Raw genomic sequence first — 22,289 nt, 5'->3', positions numbered from 1 at the left:
GCAGTGGATGTTTTGCTGTCCATGCACTATGTACTGTGTCTATCCACAGCAGTGGTTCTCAACCTAGTTACCATTGTGGGCCACATCCAATACTATCTGTATGGCCCTGAAGATGTCACATCGGCTGCAGCTGTGTGCTGATTGGGCTGCAAGCATCCCATGGGCTGTGGGTTGAGAACCACTGATCCACAGCTACTGGCAGTGGTAGGATTCAGGCAGTTTGGACTACACACCATAGCCATACCACACCAGGCTGTGACCTCATCAGTTATCATAGCAGAGCAGGCTTGAGCTAGGGCAGTACTTCAATAGGAAACCTTCAGAGAAAATCCACTGTGGTACAAATGTTGACAAATCCGTCCTCTCTCTGCCTCCCTTCCTCTGGGACATCATCAGGGGAACATCAAGGCTAAGTAGTGGCAGGGTGGTGACATTCCAGGGTGGAAAGAGGCTTGACAGTGGGCAGAGCTGGATTGCATTTCACTGAGCCTTAGCCAACAGAACATCTCTAGGTGACTGTTCTAGCCAGGGTAAGTTAGAATAACTCTGTACCTGCTCTGCCTTGTGCGGGGGCTGGTTTGACTGCTTGGGCATTCCAGGATCAGGGGAGGCATAAAGGAGCCTTAAGCCATGTTAGAGGGCTTATTCCTTCACCCACTTACTTCCCTGGTCCTTCTCACATGAACAGAGAGCAACAATACCCGAAGTCCAAAGGTGCAAACAATTCGATGTTTATTGGGGTGAACTTCCAACAAGCATGATTCCAGTTTCCTTCCTTAGTATCCTCCTTCCCAGCTCTGACACCACAGAGCCTTACACCTGTGTCCCTATTCCCATTCCTACCTTTAGCCAAACATGATTCCAACTTCCTTACTCCCATTCCCTGTTCCCATTTCCCCCTTTAGCAAAACATGATTCCAATTTTCTTACCCCCATTCCCTGTTCCTATCTCACACACCCACATGCCCACCCACACCCAGTCACTTCCTCATTGACTACAGATTATATAGTAAAACTTGAGTTCTGCTTAGCTATACCTTAACCAATCATTTTCCTGAAATTTAACTAACCAATCCTAACATATTGTAACATGGTTATGTAACCAATTATATCCCACCACCTTAATTAGTTTACACCCAGCAAAATTAATTATACAGCAGACAGGAACAATCACAGAACCAGACAGAGATTATACAGACAAACAACAGCAAAGTGGGAACTATAATGACAAGACAATACAGAAGTGAGGATTTCACATCCCAGCTATTGATAAGTGAGTTCTTGCCAGACAGGATGCTATCAAACTAAGTTTCCTTTTACATTTTCTAGGCACTTCCCTTTCTCTGGAGGTGATAGGAACTATCAGGACAGGATTGTATTCCTAACAGCCGAATAGCACCTTATTTCAGTGTGACTAGTTTGGAATGTGAGGATGTGACTGTTTGCTTCCCAGCTTATGGCTGCCTCTGCTGCTTAGCCAAAGGCCTTAGCCTCAGAACAGGGCCTCAGACTGTCACAGTAAGAGAAGGCCCTTACACCAGCAGACAGTGATTTTGATTCTTTCTTTTATACCTCTATCACTAGCCAAGTGATAAGAATACACCTAAATTCTTAGAGTATAGGCCTTTACAGATAGGCCTGAATATCTATATCCTAACAAGCCACCTTAGCCTCGGGATCGTACCCTACAATCTTTCAGGTGCTCTTCGTCTGAGATGTATTTACTCTTTTGGCAAAAAGATACACTAGTTTTCCACTTAAAAATTGTTTCTTCCATTAAACAATATGCTGCCTGTAGGTGTATCAAATAAGAGATTCCTCAAGTAACAGTACTCAAATCTCCTATGTCTACTTCTCACTGTCACTCATGTGTACCTTGTGGTCTCTAAGTGCTTTCTTTCCACCAGCATAGCATTAATCATCCTGCCAGTTCCAGAATAATGTAACTAAACTTAGTTATTAAAATTCTGATAGTGAATTGTCATGTTATACAGAAAATATTCTTTAAGTACCAAAATTCATTTCAGAAATAAAAGCTCCTCAAAAGCTATTTTGTGATGAAACGCTGCAGCACTCCCAATTTCATTATGGATCGATCCTTAACTACACCTGTTTTTACTTTGGGGGTTTAATTTAAAATTGATTTCTCATAACAAATATGCACTAATTACATAAAAGGTTCCTTGGTGCACTAAACAATTAGTATATTCAGGATAGCTCTTTCAAACAGCAGACATCAACAATGTTTTGATACATAAATCAGTGACAGTCTAAAAACTAAGGGTAGGAAGGGCTTGAAATGTTGTGCAGCTAAGTTGTTTTATATCTTGAAGAAAATGCATGTTACAGAGAATGCTTTGCTATCACTTTAAAAATCGAATGTTCTTTTTGTCTGAGAGTTTACCATCACCACACAGATTAAAAAAGAAGAAACTTTTTGATGGAAAGAAAGGTGAGACCTACTTTAGGTTCTCAGCATACACCCACATACTGAGGCAACAGGGGCCAGAAGAAATTGTTTAAAGCATCATTAAATGTTAATAAAATGTGAGTGTTTGGGGGAAGTATGGATGCCCCATTGGCAAGGGAGGAATCCAACTCAGATAAATTCTGCATGAAAGAATCTTCTTTTAAATTATTAAACGATTGTAATTGACAACTCTAAATTGTTCTTTTTCTATCCCCTTTTATGTTATTTTCTTGGTTAAATGTTATTGGCTCCTAATTTCATTTTTTGCCCTCTTATAATCTAAAAGAGTTTCTGTGAAACTAATCTGAACATACTGTGAGCTCAATGCACACCGCTTATTGTTATTAGATACTGCTGCAGAGCAGGCTTGCTTTGGTGTAAGGGAAGGGGATGTTATGTAAATAGTTTTTAGCTGTATTTGTTACATAACAGTTTTATATGGTTGTGCCAATTTAAAATGGCTTGAGTTTAATTCATAGTTCTCTAGCAGTATAGAAATTGGCGTAGTTTAATCCTAGGGAAAACTAGAAAATATTCTCAGTATAGTTTGAGTGTGAAAGAAACACAGCATCAACTGTGCAAGAAGCCTGTTTAGAGCACATCAGAATCACAAGCTGGGTGTCCATTTCTTTGCATACAGAAGGTGTGTGTGGGGAAGAGATTCAGGTTTCCAAAGATTCTGAACACCAATAGATGGAAACTTTAAAGGGAGCTGATGAAATGCTGAATAACTGGCTGTATTGTATCGTGATTTGTCTTCAGACAATTCAGTTGCTTATTAGGTTGATCATTTCCTGAGACTCTCAGTGCTACTGGTGCTGATACTATAGGTGTGACAGCCAGAGGAACTTGGGTGCCCTCCAAGGTAAAATATCTTGATCTGGAACTTTAATTGATCATGTCATACTCTTTAAACTCTTTAATTGAAGGTGCAGTATTACATTGAGCCACTGGGTGCTCAGCCTTTTAGAAAATCCGGCCACTCATTTAGGATTTAGAAGCCTAACTTTAGGCTCCTATTTTTGAAAATCTTTCTCCTACTATCTAAAAAGCTCAGGTCACATCATCAGAACTGCAGGGACTATGATTTATAGGGAGATTTTCAAAGGTGCAGTGAGCAGTGAGGTACCTAATTCCCATTGAAATTCTCTGGGATTTATACACCTAACTCCCTTAGGCTTCTAAAAAACATCCCAGCCTACAGAAATAAAATGATCTTGAAGCATAGCTAGAGACGGAACACTGGATGGGGAGGGCCAGGGTTCTGAGACGGTACTGAGCGTTCTCTCTCTCAGGTGCTTGGCTGGTGGGTTCTTACTCATATGCGCAGGGTTTAACTCAGAGGTGAAAGTAAGCCGGTACGCCACGGTACAGCATAGCGGCAAGAGCCGGTGCGCCGTACCGGGGTGGATCGGCTTCCCCAGGCGCAATTTAAAGGGCCTGCGGCTCCTAGCAGCAACTGGAGCCTCCAGCCCTTTAAATTGCTGCCAGAGCCCTGCTGCCAGAGCCCTGGGGTAGAGGCAGCGGGGCTGGGGCGGCGATTTAAAGGGCCCTGGGCGGTAGCGGCGGCCGAGCCCTGGGCCCTTTAAATCGTCCCCAGAGCCCCGTTTCCCCAGGGCTCCAGCAGGCTCTGGGGATGATTTAAAGGGCCCGGGGCAGTAGCGGCGGCCGGAGCCCCGTCCTCGGAGCCCTGCTGCCGGAGCCCTGGGGAAGCGGCAGTGGGGCTCCGGGGACGATTTAAAGGGCCCAGGGCTCTGGCCGCCGCTACCGCCCAGGGCCCTTTAAACCGCTGCCAGAGCCCCCAGCTGCCGCTGTCACCCCGGGGAGGGGGAAGGAGGCACTTGCCCGTACAGGGTGGGCCAGGGCTGGCTCTGACCTCCCCTAGCCCCAGCCCTTCCGCCCAAGGCCCCGCTCCTTCTGGGGGCCAGAGCCGGCCCCAGCCCAACCCCATACCAGTAAATCCCTAGACTAACTTTCACCCCTGGTTTAACTGATCACAGTTGCAATGCATGCTCAACACCCACCAGCCACATCTGTTTGGCGACCCTGCCAAACATCTGATCAGTGGCTACCACTAAACAGTTGTTTGGCAGCTCAGGGAGGGACTTGAGGAAGGGCAGAGAGCAGCAAGCAGATGAGGGCCTCAGAGAAGGGGTGGAGCAGAGGCAGGTAGAGGCAGAGAGAGGGCAGGGCTTCGGAGCAGAGCACCCCTGGGGAAAACTAGAAGTCGGCACCTATGTATATGGGCCATAGCTGTGTGCTGATTAGGCCGCAAGCAGCCTACAGGTTGAGAACCACTGTTCCAATAAATCCATTCATTCCCTCCCAAGACTCATCTCTGTGCAGGAGCAAGCTCTATTGGGTTTATGCCAGCTGACACCTTCCCCTATGTCCATCCCAGGAATTCTACAATTGTTAGTTAAAATCAGAATCCGGCTCCTTTCCCTGCCTGAGCAACCCAGAAAAGATGAATCAGAAATGAGAATCTACCCCCAAAAGTACAAATCAAAAGGTGGTTACACAGTCTACACAAATTTACAAAGACTCTGCCTTTCCCATATGTCATTCTATATAAACATTTCATGAAGATGTGCTTTTAATTTCTTCATTTCCTTCTACTGATTTCATCTAGACAACATTCTTCAGTCATTTGTAAATAATTTAATTTGCACAAATTAAGTAAGTAATTGCAAATTTTATGAAAACTACACAGACATTGCAAGCTGGAATCATTGAGAGAAGGATAGATAAGACAGAAAATATTATATTGCCTCTATATAAATCCATGGTACGCCCACATCTTGAATACTGTGTGCAGATGTGGTCGGCCCATCTCAAAAAATATATACTGTATTGGAATTGGAAAAGGTTCAGAAAAGGGCAATAAAAATTATTGTGGGTATGGAACAGCTTCCATATGAGGAGAAATGTATAAGACTGGGACTTTTCAGGTTGGAAAATAGACGGCTAAGGGGAGATATGATAGAGCTCTATAAAATCATGACTGGTGTGGAGAAAGCAAATAAGGAAGTGTTATTTACTCCTCATAACACAAGAACTAGGGGTCACCTGATGAAATTAGTAGGCAGCAGGTTTAAAACAAACAAAGGGAAGTATTTTTTCACCCAACACACAGTCAACCTGTGGACCTCTTTGCCAGAGGATGTTGTGAAGGCCAAGACTATAACGGTTCAAAAAAGAACTAGATAAATTCATGGAGGACAGGTCCATCAATGGCTATTAGCCAGGATGGGAAGGGATGGTGTCCCTAGCCTCTGTTTGCCAGAAGCTAGGAATGAGCGACAGGGAATGGATCACTTGATTATTACCTGTTCTGTTCATTCCCTCTGGGGCACCTGGCATTGGCATTGTCAGGAGACAGGATACTGGGCTAGATGGACCTTTGGTCTGACCCAGTATGGCCTTCTTATGCTGTGTGAATAAAAAAAAATCTATAGTTTTGTATCTTAGAAAAACTAGAAATCCAAACCTCACAAGAGTAGCTCAATAGTTATTTCATTTCACCTGATTAGCATTTTCTACATTCAGAAAGAAATGTGGTCCAAGAAGTCACTCCTCTGGTTCATCTTCAGTCAACAGTTCAACTGGGGTTATTCTGGAATCCCACAGAGAAAATGAACTTTGTTAAATAATTGCATGGAAAACAGAAAAAGCAAGAAAAGGGGTTCTCAATTCTCAGTGTTTGTGAAGTTGGAGGATTTACTCTTTGATGAGTTTGGGATCTAATCTGTCACCCATGACACATGGCTAGCTACAATCATAAGTAACTGCTTCTAATTTTAATAGGATTTTACTCACATTAATTGCCTAGATGTCACTAAGAAGAAGAATATTATAATGAACTTGCAATGTTTGTTTTTAACTTCCTGTTCACACAAGGATATTTGTTATTTCCTTGAACAAACATTCAGTAGTGTCGATTGTATTAAATGTCTTTGGAGGAATTTATGATTTGACGGTGAGTTGGTGAGCAGCATGGGATGAAGCTGAAGAAAAGAAAATTTAGCCTAGATACCAGGAATTATTTCCTAACAGACAGATCTATTATACTGTGGAACAGCTTCTCGAAAGAAACAATGGAAGCCCCTTTGTGTGGGTCATTTGAAACTGGCTTGGCAAAGTACTAAACAGAATAACCCTGTACTGGTAAGTGATGGATGAGATTAACTTCAGAGTCTTTTTCATCTCTGGTTTTTATGGCATATACGTTATTTTCTAATATTCATCATATAAATACATTGAAAAATATGTGGTCCATCAAAAGATACTTGAAAGAATTTGAGTTAATTAAGAGGCTAGGGCCAGAAACAACTTTGAAGGTTCACAAGAATGTTAGTTGAAAACATGCATTGTAGAGTTCATATTTCTGTAAGTCTAGATGTGGAAGACATTTGAAAACAGGGAAGGAAGTCAAGGGCTGTTGTTAGTTTACACTTTCATTGTATTGTTGATTCTCAGGCAGCGCAAGGGTAGTGAGAACAATGGAGAGGTTGTTTAGACCTGGAGTATATGAACTGGGAATGATGGATGAGCAATGCCTCCAATGCTTCCGACTAGATGGGAAAGGCATCTTAAACCTCCACGACCTGTTCTCTGAATAGCAGGAGACTAGATCAAGACAAAGCCATTCCGGTTTACAGAAAGTACTGCCTGTCTGTTCTGTTACAGGCTTTCACAAGCTAGTAAAGTTACTCAAGAAAGTTAAGCACAGTAAGAGGTTTTACAGTAATATGAAACCAAACCAGGAACTTTTTAACAATAATATTCTTAGGCCACAGATGTATAAAATTGTTTTTGAAATGTTCACTATTTAGAAGTACTTATATATATTTTCTGTGTATCTTGACTGCCACCTTTTGGTCAAAGGATATTGTTTTCAACAAGCACTTTTATTACAAAGAGATCTGACTTTCAGCACTCTTACAGGCAACAGTATATGCAATAAGATAAAAACACAGTTTTACAGGATCAAAACTTTACACAGATAAAATAGGACAAGAAAAGGCACAAAAAAGGACAGATGATAAAAATAAATTGTTCTTGTTTTATCCTATATTCTTGATTCATGGACAGGTTCCTTGCTGTTGATTCACACACTTCTGAGATAATGAGATTGAATATAGATTTATAAAGCTCCCATGGGTGTGTCACATTTGGAGCAGGAGTTCATTTGAGCTTTCCCCTTTAGAGCAACGTCTCCCTGTATTTATTTTCTTTTGATAAATATGTTTTTTTCTATCCTATCATTGTTCGCATTATTTGTTCTGTGTACAGCACCTAGCACAATAGGATCCTGCTCATTGATTGGGGATCCTAGGCATGCCTACAGTACAAATAATACATTGTAATAATTGTTATGTTTATAATGTGGTAGCACCAAAAAGCTGAACAAGTTGGGATTCCATTGTGCTAGGTGCTGTACAGATAGATAATAAATGATCATTCCTGACCAAAGAATATAAAATTTAAAAAAAAATCTAAACTCTTCTTTAACTTTTCTCAGTCTGAGTAACTTGTAACAATCAGCAGCATACAGGACTCCCCAGCAGCCAGAGAGCTGCAGGCAGCACCCACATCACCCTCCTATTAGTCGCAGCTCAGGCAACACATCATCAGAGACAGGGATGGGCAGGCAGCGGGAACAGCTGCATCACCACCACATGCTCCAGTTATCTCCAGCTGGTATATGGTTCTTAAGAGTCCCTCTCCCGCTGGGTCAAGTTAAAGCAGCCTCCAGGCTGTTCTACCCTGTTCTGGGGATAAGGCAGAGAATCAGGAGTTGTAACTAGCTCCCTGCCAGTCCTGCCCCCCAATCCCTCACCACCACCACTCACACAGTCTTCTGTCCCCAGCAGTCTCAATAGAAAATCTGCCCCATAAAGTCTAAGTTGGTGTCATTTGTGTACTGAAGTGATGGAAGCAAGTGTAAGTTAAAGTAGGGGGCAAGTTACTTTAATGTTCACCTTATACATGGTATAATAAATGGCTACTACATGACAGTACCCTCTGAAAGCTGAAGCTAGGGCAGAATGTGACTGTTTACTTATTAAGCGGTGTGTCAAACACACAGCATCTGGTATCAGAGTTTTGTAATCTGTACTGCTTGCCAGTGCCTTTCTGCATGAGTGCAAGGGGCTGATTTGAACATAGAAAGCCCTGACGGAGGAAAGGCATTGCATGGAGAGGTAAAGGGGCAGTACAGTGCTGCTCCCGAAGGTGGACCTATTACCCCTTGCTGCTGGCTATGGATACAAACTGAGGTGCTGCAAATTTGCTTTTCTAGGGGCACTTGTGCCCTAGTGCTGAAACTTCTGTGGCAGGCTTATTGTTTAGCACATGCCCCTAGTCTGTCCACCCAGGCAAGTGCAGGCGCAAGTCATGGGCTCCCCCATTTGCACAGCTCTTTGAGAAGTCTCAGCAGATACAACAGCCTTGATCCTGCGAGTGCAAAACCCCAAGTTAGAACTCTGACAGCATCACGTATATTGTTTGGGAGTATTTGGGGTGCCACTGCTCAGGATGTTCCTTTTGTCCGGATAAACAGAGGACTTAAGACTTCTAGGGTCAGAAAACTTGCAATAAACTCACTTTAAAATCTAGTTACACGATTTGTCAGAAGTTCCCACTGTTAGGTGTAAGATTTGATAAGGCAGCAGGGAACCCCCTAACAACAATTGAGCTCTCTGTTCTTTACTGTGAAGCCAGCATCTATCAACTGGTTGGAGATTACCTTCCCGTTTTTCCCTCCCCCCCCCCTTCCACCTGTTGGATAACGCTGATAGTAGAGATCAATGTATGTAAACCAAACAAGGCAAAATTTATTTTGGGAAATGAGATGTACAAAGTGGGGAATAGGAAAATGAATGGTGTGGCGTGAAGCCAGGACCCGAGCTAATCCCTGGATTGGATACAAGGTAAGCGTAACATATATATCACTCTTCAGTCTGTATCTTGGGACCTCAATTTCTTAGCTCATGTGGAGCCTCAGGAGAGGAGCATTGAGGCGATCCGTCGTTCAGTCTCCTCCTGGTGGGGATGCTGAAGATGGAACCTTAGATGACACTGGGCAGGATTCCTGAGATGACAATGGGGGCGTCTGAAGATGGAGGACAGTGACTGTTATGGATGTGAAGGCTGGACTGGTCAGGAGTCTAGTTGGCCTGCAAAGTAAGATGCGTGCACCTGCCTTTAGGATGGGCAGCCGCCAACTGAAGCACTGTTGACCTTATAAACATTTTTATAAGGGAAAACCCCTTAGAATCCTCGCAAATAACCGGTTTCAACTAGTACTTGTTTACCACTATCAACTTCCAAAAGAGGCGGGAAAGCATTCCAGCCACCCCTAAGGTCACATGACCAATCCTCCATTTTGTAAAACAAAATGGATGACACCTCAGAGCAATAACATAGATAAAATAAACATAACCTAGGATTTTGCCTCCAACAGCATGTTTGCCCAAACTCTGCCATCTCTAGATGTAGATCACAGTATGTAGCTCTAACCTGCTACTGAATCTGTTTGGTATATAAATGGTGCGTGAAAAGAATCAATGACTTTAAAATAAAACTATATAACCTCAATGGTAATATCAGTTCACTTTGGTACTTATTTCAGCTTGCTGCCTCCTGCCTGTTGCTTCATGGTATGTTTATGCCTCCATTATAGAGTCCTTAATTACAGAGCTTTTATTACTTAATTCAAAGAGTTTATTACTTCAGGAAGTAAAAAGCAGTTAACATAAGTGTGTAGTGCTGTTCCTCTTTACTCCGTTAGTTTATAAGGTTATAAATGTTTTCTCTGTGCTTTTTGTCCTGCTGGCTATGACTTAACCCATTTCTGTAAGTAAAACAAATGTAGATTTGTAATAAAAACCCTAATGGGCACACCTTTTCTTTTGCAGTCTCATTCAGGTCTGTGTCATAGTTATATCAGTGACCACAAGCTGGGCTCACCGATGATATGTAGCTTCAGACAAGAGCTAGCCCCAAGCCGGGCACTGACCTTTGCTTCTGAGCTACACGTTTGGTGCATGAGTCTCCTCTCGTTTAAGGCCAGATACAAAGTCCACTGAAGTCAACCGAAAAACTCTCACTGACCTCAATGGACTTTCAACCAGGCTCTTACACCTGTGAAAACAATGTGCTGCTCTAATGTAAAACTGGTGTAAATGAGTGGAGAACTAGGCCCTTGTTTCTCTGATGTTGGGCTCCTTAATCATAACTACATGACACTTGGAGCATTCTCTTTAGGAAAATGAACACTCTTCATCATAGACAATCAGCTGTGATGTAAAGTGAATCTCCAAGATCAGGTGCTGTCAGCTCACCTATTGAAATACTCAAAATGGCAGCCTGGGTAGGGTGTGTTGAAGGCTGCATGGCCATAACTGGGGTCAAGCTGCAAAGCCAGGGCATGGAGTGATGTATATGCACTGGCATCGCAGGTAATCAGAAAAAAAGAAAAGAAATAGGAGGACAAGGGAAGACAAGATAGCAAGAGAAGCTGAATACTCGAAGTAGGGAGGTTGTATTACCTCCGTATTGGGCACATGTGTGATTCCTACTGGAATACTGTGTCCAGTTCTGGTCTCAACAATTCAACTATGATGTTAATAATTTCCAGCTGAGTAAAAGGTTACAGATGGGATCAGGAAATGAAATTAAGAACAAAAGTAGAGAGCGGTTAACTATTTTTTTCCAAATAGGACAAAATACCTATCAAGTCTTCACCTAAAACTATGTACATACTCTTCTAATATTACCACTCCTCATAAGTAATGTTCTTTCACTGGGAATGGGAGAGGGAACCTTCAAGCTGAGGGGAGATGGTATGTGCGATTGCACATGGGAGGAGATGTGTATCGCCAGAGAACCTCCCTATTAAAATGTGGTCTGCAGTGCACTATGAAATCTTGAGAACCCCTGCAGTAAATGAGAAGTATAAAATATTTAGAACCAGCGTATGGATTGGGACTTCCTTCTAGGGATGAAAATGGAAAGTGGCTCTATTAAAGGTTGAAAGTAAAGTGAAGGGTATTATTATACAATACAATGAGACCAGGCTTAAATTAATTATTATGGACAGGCCAAATTTAAAGCACCTCAAAAGGGAAAGTTTTTCATTGTGGAATGTTTCAGTATGATACATTTACTACATTTTCTGCCAGCTTAGTGAAGAATTTTAACAAGTGTTCAACTCCTGGGGTTAGATTCTTCTCTCACTTTTACCTGGCTGAATCAGGAGTAATTCCAGCAAAATCAATAGCATTCCACTGGTGTGAAACAGGTATTAGCAAGACTGAGTCCAGCCCCTGGTCAGCACTGAACAATCTGTCATCACTATCATTCACTTTTCTAAATTATTATATATAAGCCAAGCACTTCAAGTGTTTCAATACAGTCTAATCTATTCTACACCACAAGCTCTAATCTATACCCAAAAGGCATTGTAGCTTCACTTATTATTTCTGATTACACATGTACCTACATTTTAGTGGAGGAGAGGAACCCTCAATAAGAAAACATTGTTTCTTTTTCTCTCCTGTGATTTCAGTTGTATCTTAATTTTTTTCCTCATTATAATTGTATGCATATTTAATATTGCTAGAGTATGTGACTCATTTATGAAAATCATTGCCACTTATAAATTTTCTATGTAAACTTGAATTTTAAATGACTGTATTGCCTGAAGAATTTGTTTCTTCGCCGTTTTATCACGCTCTAGTGATCTGTGAAATACTTCACCTCCCTTCCTTTCAAAAGCATTGTATAAAAGATGACCTGTTGCTCTTTCAAATGCTGAGACAATCAGAAAAAGGCAGCATTTATTTCTCTATCCCTAAAAGTCAACGTACAAGAGTTCTCAACTTCCTTCAGCCACCAACTCTTCCCTCATCCCATTGAATCTCCTTTATTTCAAAAATAGTCATTTTGTCCCTCTCTATTTTCAGGCAATCAGAGCTGTCATGTAATGTGTGATGATGATTAGTCAATCATTGTCACTCCAACTATACACTATGGGCTAGATCCACAAAGGGATTTAGGCACCTAACTGGCACTTTAGGCACTTAGTACAAAATGTAGATCCTCAAAACCCTCATTTAGCTGACTCCTAACCCTGTAGAAATCCAAGTTTCTTCCTACAAAAGTCCCTAAGGAGCCTAAAAATCTGCCCCTGAGCATGTGCACATCTGCCTAAGTCCTGACGTCTGGTGCCTTCCTCAGGCCTAAGCCTGAGTGGGTCTTCAAACTAGGCATTCCCCACAAATCTCACCTGTGGAGCTTGAACAGGCCTCACTCAAAACACAGCCACATCTAACCTTTATCCCAGTAGTTAGATCACTCACCCGGGATGTGGAACACCCAGGTTTAAATGCCCCCTCTGGATGATTTGAATCCTGTAACAAGATGACCTGCCCCTTTAATGACCAGGAGACCTGGGCTGGCCAACTGTTTAATTATCTGCACCCTGCCACACTTTTGCTGAGTGTAGAACTTAAAAAGGGAGGAAAGCTAGCAGTCAGGGAACGGCTGTGGAAGGAGAGTAGTTGAGCTGGGTAGCTGAGCTAAAGGAGTGGAGCTAACTACTGTAGTGGGCCCCAAGGAGACAGTCGGATTGGGGCCAGTCAGGGCCGGCTCTAGGCACCAGCAAAACAAGCAGGTGCTTGGGGCGGCACATTTCTACGAGCGGCATTCCAGCGCTAGCCATGCCGCCCCTAGAAATGTGCCCCCGCCTCCCCAGCTCTCCTGCACTCCGCCTCCACCTGCTCCCCTGAGAACGCCGCCACCGCTCCGTATCTCCCCCTGCCTCCTAGGATTGCCGCGTGCAAAACAGCTGTTTCGCGCGGCAAGCCTGGGAGGGAGGGAGGAGAAGCGAAGTGGCGGTGCTCTCGGGGAAGGCGGCGGTGGTGGAGCGAAGGTGAGCTGGGGCGGGGAGCTGTTTCTCTATCCCTCCCCTTATTTTCTGCGCTCCCCCTCGCTCACCTCCGCTCCGCCTGCTCCCCTGAACGCGCTGCCTCTCCCTCGCCTGAGAGGGAGGGGGGAGAAGCGGAGCGGCAGCATGTTCAGGGGAACAGGCAGAGCAGAAGTGAGCTAGGGTTGTGGAAGTTGCCAGGGGGGCAGCCGCAGGAAGCAATGGGGGGGAATGCGGCACGCCTGTGGGAGGAGGCGGGGCCGGGGATTTGGGAAAAGGGTTGGGAAAGGGGAGGGATAGCTCAGTGGCTTGAGCATTGGCCTGCTAAACCCAGGGTTGTGAGTTCAATCCTTGAGGGGGCCATTTAGGGATCTGGGGCAAAAATTGGGGATTGGTCCTGCTTTGAGCAGGGGGTTGGACTAGATGACCTCCTGAGGTCCCTTCCAACCCTGATATTCTATGATTCTAAGGGGCAGATTTGGGGCAGAGCCAGGGTTGGGGGGGGGCACACAAAAAAAGCTAGGGCAACCAAACAAATTTTGCTTGGGGTGGCAAAAATCCTAGAGCCAGCCCTGTGGCCAGTGTTCCAAGAGAAGCCCAGGAGAGGTGAGAGGCTCAAGCCTGGAGAGGAGCAAAAGATGCTTCAGTGATTTTTGTTTGTCATTTTGAGCTTTACTGAGGGGCCCAGGGAGAAGCCCTGGGACCTGCTACTCTGGAACAAAAAGTGCAATTTTTGTTGAGTTCTGTGGTGAATTGGAAGGAGTTTTCTGCTGGCCTGGGAGAAGCCAGATGAAAGGCCTTTGAAGAGGCCAGTTGGGAAAAGCCAGCTTAGGGCCTGTCCAGTTACAATCAGACTCCAATACCCCAGAAGCAGCTTGAACTTTTAAGTGACCTGGCTGGAGGGCTAGGCCATGGAAGATCCAAATGGAGATGACCAACAGGAGGAGGCAACCAAGGGGAAGGCCATGCAACCAGACACAAGGGGGTGTACCCCCAACGGTGAGTTGCTTCTAGGCACATGGGGCTCAGTATGGGGAGGGACCTTATTAAAAACCCAGATCAGGGAAAAAGTGTCCCAACTACTGGGCTTTGGGATATTCTAGAGTGGGTCTTTCCTCAATCTCTTCTATTGAAACTGTTCTACTTTATATAAATAATTAAGCAGTCATGGGAACTTGGGTCTCCCACCTCCCAGGGAATTCCCTAGCCACTGGGTTATAGAGTCATTCTTATGTTTTCTCTGGTCCGATGAATATTTAATTATTTATACAAAGTGAAATGGATTGAACAGAAGAGATTGAGAGAATCCCACCCTTGTGGTGACACTGTCCTGAGCGTGGGAGATGTGTGTTCAGATCCCTGCTCCAAGTCAGGCAGAGGTGGGGATTTGAACGTGGGTATACCACATCCTGTCTGAGTGCTCTAACCACTAGCTACAGGTTAGAAAGGGTCACCAATGCCACCCTTTTTTGTGAGAAAGAGCTTAGGCATCTAACTCCAGAAGCGGTTTCCTGGCTGTGAATCCTGAGCAGAAATAGGTGCCTAGGTCCCTTTGAAAAGTAGGACTTTGGCCACACCCCTCTTCTCAGCATTTTCTTTTGGCTAGTTTAGGTGGCTTCCCAATCAATGTGCTGACTTCCGTTAATCCCTTAACCTAGATATCTAACTCTCTCCGTGCATTGTCTGAGTATTTTGGAGACCTAACTCAGGCATGTGGATACCATTAAGTGGTAGAGCACTAAACATCAGACCTTGCAATGCTGAGCCTAAGTCCCCCTTTGTGGATATAGGCCAATGGGCCAGATTCCACTATGTGTTCTTGACTCTTTGCGACATTCTAGTGGTACAAATCAGCCTGATCTAGCCAGCAGAGAATTTCTTTGACATGAGGGGGCTCTCTGTGCACACCACCTACACCCAGCCATGTTTCATCTCCTTCTCCTATGCTGGGGCTATCTCCAGCTGCGGATAGAATTGCCACTTGTCTCACTTATCCCTGGGATAGTCCCTACACCAGGGGTGGGCAAACTTTTTGGCCTGAGGGCCACATCGGGGCATGGAAATTGTATGGCAGGCCATGAATGCTCACAACATTGGGGGTAGGGGTGTGGGAGGAGGTGAGGTCTCCAACTGGGGGTGTGGGCTTTGGGGTGGGGCCAGAAATGAGAAGTTCAGGGTGCGGGAGGGGGCTCTGGGTTGGGGTGCAGGGGGGAGTGAGGACTCTGGGGTGGAGCTGGGGATGAGGGGGTTTGGGGTGCAGGAGGGTGCTCCGGGCTGGGACCAATGGGTTCAGAGGGTGGGAGGGGGATCAGGGATGGGGCAGGCTGTTGGGGCATGGGGGGGTGAGGGCTCTGGCTGGGGATGAGAGCTCTGGGGTGGGGCTGGGGATGAGGGGCTTGGGGTACAAGAGGAGGCTCTGGGCTGGGATTGAGGTGTTCAGAGGGCAGGAGGGGGATCAGGGCTGTGGCAGGGGATTGGGGCGTGGCGAGGGTGCAGGCTCCAGGCGGCGCTTACCACAAGCACCTCCCAGAAGCATGTCCCTCCTCTGGCTCCGAGGCGCAGGCAGGCGGCTCCGTGCGCTGCCCTGTCCACAGGTGCTGCCCCCACAGCTCCCATTGGCCGGGAACTGTGGCCAATGGGAGCTGTGGGGGCAGCACCTGCAGACAGGGCAGCACACAGAACCGCCTGGCTGTGCCTCCGCGTACTACATAGGAGCCAGAGGTGGGGGTCGTGCCAACTGCTTCCTGGGAGCCACACGGAGCTGAGCAAGCACCCAACCCCACTCCCTGGCTGGAGCTGAGGGCCGGATTAAATGGTCTGACAGGCCAGATGTGGCCGTGGGCTATAGTTTACCCACCACTGATAGATCACACTCCCCTATCACAGCCAGGGACAGAACACAGGATCCTGACACTTGTCTCAAAACAGTTGTGTAACCCTCTGAGTGTGTGTGATGTTGCAGTCTATATGATTTTATGAAAGTGTGCTGATGAGTGTGAATATAATGTAACTAAAATATGCTTCATGCAAAAGGTCTCTTGTAAGGTATCATTACAAAGTTTATAATCTACTGAATGTGGTCATCCTATTTGTATAAATGTATCACTCTTGTATCTAAAACTAGAAATATGAAATATAACTCTGAGGGCTTATTGTAATTATGCAAAGTGTGGGCCGTTAATGGTGGTTTGGAATCTTGATGGTTTCCATCAACCAGGACAATTAACTGTGGATGGCTTTGTTTGCTGGCAGGCCTTCCTGTGAGTCAGGCTGGGAGGAATGAAGGCTTGGGGTCTTACAGTGATATGTGAACATGTCACCTGAACTGGAATCCATCTTTAACCTGGTGCTTTTCCATTGAGAAGGAGGGGTGGGAACCCAGAGGGACAAAGGATTCCTGCCTTATGCAAAAAATATATAAGTGGGTGGAACAGAACAAAGGGGGCGGCCATCATGAGGAATCCCCTAGCTACCACCTGAGCTGAAACAAGGGCTTTACCAGGGGAAAGGATATTGCCCAGACTAGGAAGGTGTCCAGTCTGTGAAAGAAACTTATTGAAACATCTCTAAGGGTGAGATTTTACCTGTATTCAGTTTTATTACTGTATTAGGCTTAGATTTGCGTGTTCTATTTTATTTTGCTTGGTAATTCACTTTGTTCTGTCTGTTACTACCTGGAACCACTTAAACCCTACTTTCTGTATGTAATAAAATCACTTTTTACTTATTAATTAACCCAGAGTATGTATTAATACCTGAGGTGGGGGGGGGGGCAAACAGCTGTGCATATCTCTCTATCAGTGTTATAGAGGGTGAACAATTAATGAGTTTACCCTGTATAAGCTTTATAGAGTAAAACTAATTTATTTAGGGTTTGGACCCCACTGGGAGTTGGGCATCTGAGTGTTAAAGGCAGGAACACTTCTTAAGTTGCTTTCAATCAAGCCTGCAGCTTTGGGGCACGTGGATCAGATCCTGTTCTGTGTTGGAGCAGACTGGCATGTCTGGCTCGGCAAGGCAGGGTGTTGGAGTCCTAAACTGGCAGGGAAAGCAGGGGCAGAAGTAGTCGTGGCACATCAAGTGGCAGTCCCAAGGGGGTCTCTGTGATCGAACCCGTCACAGTGTGTATATCCACATAAGGATAACACTGTACTATTCCTACTAGTTACTTCTTTAGCTCAAGTGGTAGCAATCTGTGCTATTAATCTGCATGGCCTTGATTCAAACACTGATAAAGAGCCATTGGGGAAAAAACAGCATGTGATCATGTCATTAAAGATTGTACCATAATGCATATGAACAAAGGGGATTTTTTTAAGGTTACACAGGCAACTTTAATTCTGGTATTTCCTAACCTTTGAGTACTGGACTATGCAAACTTATCATTCTTTCACTATTTGGTTTTTGAGTATTTTTGCATGTAATACACACACCTTTGTCACCTCTTGTCTGGATTACAGTAATACAATATACCTGGTCATGAAGCCATCAGCTCTTAGGAAGTTCCAGCTATTACAGAATGTTTCATCTCCTCAGGAATATGGGATACTGCAAGCATATCAAACCTGTCCTCTACTTTCTACACTGGCTGCCCATAGATCACTGAGTCAAGTTCAAGGTCTCAGTTGTTATCTTCAAATAAAAATCTTAGATGTCTGTATACTAATGCAAGAAGTATGGGGAATAAGCAGGAAGAATTTGAAATGCTAGTAAATAAACACAACTATGACATAGCAGGCATCACAGAGACTTGGTGGGATGATATGCATGACTGGAATATTGGTCTAGAAGGATACAGTTTGCTCGGGAAGGGCAGGTAGGGAAAAAGGGGAGGAGGTGTCGCCTTATATATTAAAAATGTATACACTTGGACTGAGGTTGAGATAGAAATAAGAGACAGACTTGTTGAAAGTCTCTGGGTTAGGATAAAAGGGGTAAAAAAGAAGACTGATGTCATGGTAGGAGTTTACTACAGACCACCAAAGCAGGAAGAAGAGGTGGATGAGGCTTTTTTTAAGCTAACAATCATTCAAAGCACAGGACTTGGTGGTGATGGGGGATTTCAACTACCCAGACATATGTTGGAAAAATAAGACATCAGGGCTCAGATTATCCAACAAATTCTTGGACTGTATTGGAGACCATTTTTTATTTCAGAAGGTGGAGAAAGCTACTAGCGGGGAGGCTGTTCTAGATTTGATTTTGACAAATAGGGAGGAACTGGTTGAGAATTTGAAAGTGGAAGGCAACTTGGGTGGAAGGCAACTTCGGTGAATGTGATCATGAAATGGTAGAGTTCATGAGTTTAAGGAATGGTAGGAGGGAGAACAGCACAATAAAGACAATGGATTTCAAGAGGGCAGACTTCAGCAAACTCAGAGAGTTGGTAGGTAAAAATCCCATGGGAAGCAAGTCTAAGGTGAAAAACAATTGAAGACAGTTGGCAGTTTTTCAAAGAGACATTAAGGACACAAGAGCAAACTATCACATTACGTAGGAAAGCTAGGAAGTATCGCAAGAGACCATGCTGGCTTAACCAGGAGATCTTAAATTATCTAAAACTCAAAAAAGAATCCTACAAAAAGTAGAAACTCGGTCAAATTACAAAGGATGAATATAAACAAGTAACACAAGTATGTAGGGACAAAATTAGAAAGGCCAAGGCACAAAATGAGATCAAACTAGCCAGAGACATAAAAGGAAACAAGAAAACAGTCTACAAATACATTAGAAGCAAGAAGACGACCAAGGACTGAGTAGGCCCGTTACTCAATGAGGGGGGAAAGACAATAACAGAAAATGTGGAAATGGCAGAAGTGCTTAATGACTTCTTTGTTTCGGTTTTCACCAAGAAGGTTGGTGGCAATTGGACGTCTAACATAGTAAATTCCAGTGAAAATGAGGTAGGATCAGAGGCTAAAATAGGGAAAGAACAAGTCAAAAATTACTTAGACAAGTTAAATATCTTCAAATCACCAGGATGAAATGCATCCTCGAATACTCAAGGAGATGACTGAGGAGATATCCGAGCCATTAGCAATTATCTTTGAAAAGTCATGGAAGACGGGAGACATTCCAGAAGACTATAAAAAAGGGAAATAAGGACAACCCAGGCAATTACAGACCAATCAGCTTAATTTCTGTACTTGGAAAGATAATGGAGCAAATAATTAAGCAATCAATTTGCAAACACCTAGAAGCTAACAAGGTGATAAATAACAATCAGCATGGATTTGTCAAAAACAAATCATGTCAAACCAACCTGATACCCTGTCAAAGAAAGCTAACAAGCCTTGTGGATGGGGAAAAGCAGTAGATGTGGTATATCTTGACTTTAGTAAGGCTTTTGATACTGTTTTGCATGACCTGCTCATAAACAAACTAGGGAAATGCAATCTAGATGGAGCTAGTATAAGGTGGGTGCATAACTGGTTGGAAAATCATTCCCAGAGAGTAGTTATCAGTAGTTCACAGTCATGCTGGAAGGGCATAACGAGTGGGGTCCTGCAGGGATCGGTTCTGGGGCTAGTTCTGTTCAATATCTTCATAAATGATTTAGATAATGGCATAGAGAGTACAGTTATAAAGTTTGTGGACAATACCAAGCTGGGAGGGGTTGCACATGCTTTGAGGATAGGATTAAAATTCAAAATGATCTGGACAAACTGGAGAAATGGTCTGAAGTAAACAGAATGAAATTCAATAAGGACAAATGCAAAGTACTCCACTTAGGAAGGAACAATCAGTTGCACACATACAAAATGGGAAATGACTGCCTAGGAAGGAGTACTGTGGAAAGGGATCTGGGGGTCATAGTGGATCACAAGCTAAATATGAGTCAGCTGTTGCAAAAAAAGCAAACATCATTCTGGGATGTATTAGCAGGAGTATTGTAAGCAAGACACAAGAATTCTTCCACTGTACTCTGTGCTGATTAGGCCTCAGCTGAAGTATTGTGTCCAGTTCTGGGCACCACATTTCTGGAAAGATGTGGACAAATTGGAGAAAGTCCAGAAAAGAGCAACAACCATGATTAAAGGTGTAGAAAACATGACCTATGAGGGAAGATTGAAAAAATTGGGTTTGTTTAGATTGGAGAAGAGAAGACAGAGGGGACATAACAGTTTTCAAGTACATAAAAGGTTGTTACAAGGAGGAGGGAGAAAAATTGTTCTTCTTAATCTCTGAGGATAGGACAAGAAGCGATGGGTTTAAATTGCAGCAAGGGAGATTTAGGATGGACATTCGGAAAAACTTCCTGTCAGGGTGGTTAAGCACTGGAATAAATTGCCTAGGGAGGTTGTGGAATTTCCATCATTGGGGATTTTTAAAAGCAGGTTGGACAAACACCTGTCAGGGATGGTATAGATCGGGGTGGGTAAACTTTTTGGCCAAGGGCCACATCGGGGTTGCAAAACTGTACAGAGGGCCGGGTAGGGAAGGCTGTGCCTCCCCAAACAGCCTGACCCCTGCCCCTTCATCCAACCCCCTCCCACTTCCCACCCCCGACTGCCCCCCTGAGAACTCCCTGACCCACCCAACCCTCCCTGCTCCTTGTCCTCTGATAGCCCCCTCCCAGGGCCCCCATCCCTAACGCCCCCCAGGACCCCACCCCTCATCCAAACCCCCTGTCCCCTGACTGCCCCAACCCCTATCCACACCTCCGCCCCCAACCGCCCCCCAGAACCCCATCCCCTATCCAACCCCCCACTCCCTGTCCCCTGGCTGCCCCCCGGGACCCTGACTGTCTCAACCCCTATTCATACCCCCACCCCCCGACAGGCCCCCCAGAACTCCCATGCTTATCCAACCCTCCCTGCTTCCTGTCCCCTGACTGCCCCCCAGGACCCTCTGCCCCTTATCCAACCCCGCAAGCCCCTTACCATGCCACTCAGAGCAGCATGTCTGGCAGCCGCACCGCCTGGCCAGAGCCAGACATGCTGCCGCGGGGCCCTGCAGGAGCGCACAACCACACTGACCAGAGCACTGGCAGCATGGCTGCAGGGGAAGGGGAACAGCAGGGGAGGGGTCGGGGGCTAGCCTCCCTGGTCAGGAGCTCAGGGGCCAGGCAGGACGGTCTCTTGGGCCATAGTTTGCTCACCTCTGACCTATTGGGAAACTGGATGCTTCAGCTCATTGCTAAAGAGCTTAGCACCACTGAATACACCAGTCTGAATACAATGAAGCTCATGCAGTGATTGGAAGGGTTTTTTCCCCCCAATCTAATGGCTGTTTGATGGCCTCTATATAAAGTGAGTTTCGTGGGTCTCCATTCCAGCTCCCATTATCACAAACTCACTACCACCCATCACGCTATTTGGCAGACTCAGGAGAGAGGCCAAGAACTGCACGATCTATGGAGAATGAAGGACCCCCTCCTACACTGGGAGGTACAGTTGCCACCTCTCAGATTAGGGTTGGTGGTCTCACCTCATGCTTTTGGATACTCCTGATGCTAAAATATGGTGAAAATAGCAAACCATTCCTAAACAGTGTAGTTTACCAGAGAGCCCTAGCCAAGCAAATTAGCAGAAGACAAGGGCAATAAACATTTTTAGTATGGCTTCATAATTCCTGTACCTGAAGTCCTGTTTCTCAGACCTCAGTAGGAATCAAACAGCAGGAAACAGTTCCTTTCTTCACATCAAGAAAAGGAATACTTGTGGCACCTTAGAGACTAACCAATTTATTTGAGCATAAGCTTTCATGAGCTACAGCTCACTTCATCGGATGCATACTGTGGAAAGTATTTTCCACAGTAATCTGATTACCTGCTGCCTAATAGGGCTTACAGGAAGGCATCTGGGCCTTGTAAAGGGGGAGACAGCTGTTGCTAGTTGTTAGCAATTGCCTGCAGACACTGCAGGGAGTAAGAAGGTTCCTAAA

Source organism: Lepidochelys kempii, chromosome 2, assembly GCF_965140285.1.
Source record: "Lepidochelys kempii isolate rLepKem1 chromosome 2, rLepKem1.hap1, whole genome shotgun sequence".
NCBI lineage: Eukaryota > Metazoa > Chordata > Testudines > Cheloniidae > Lepidochelys > Lepidochelys kempii.
This window is presented reverse-complemented; position numbering follows the sequence as displayed.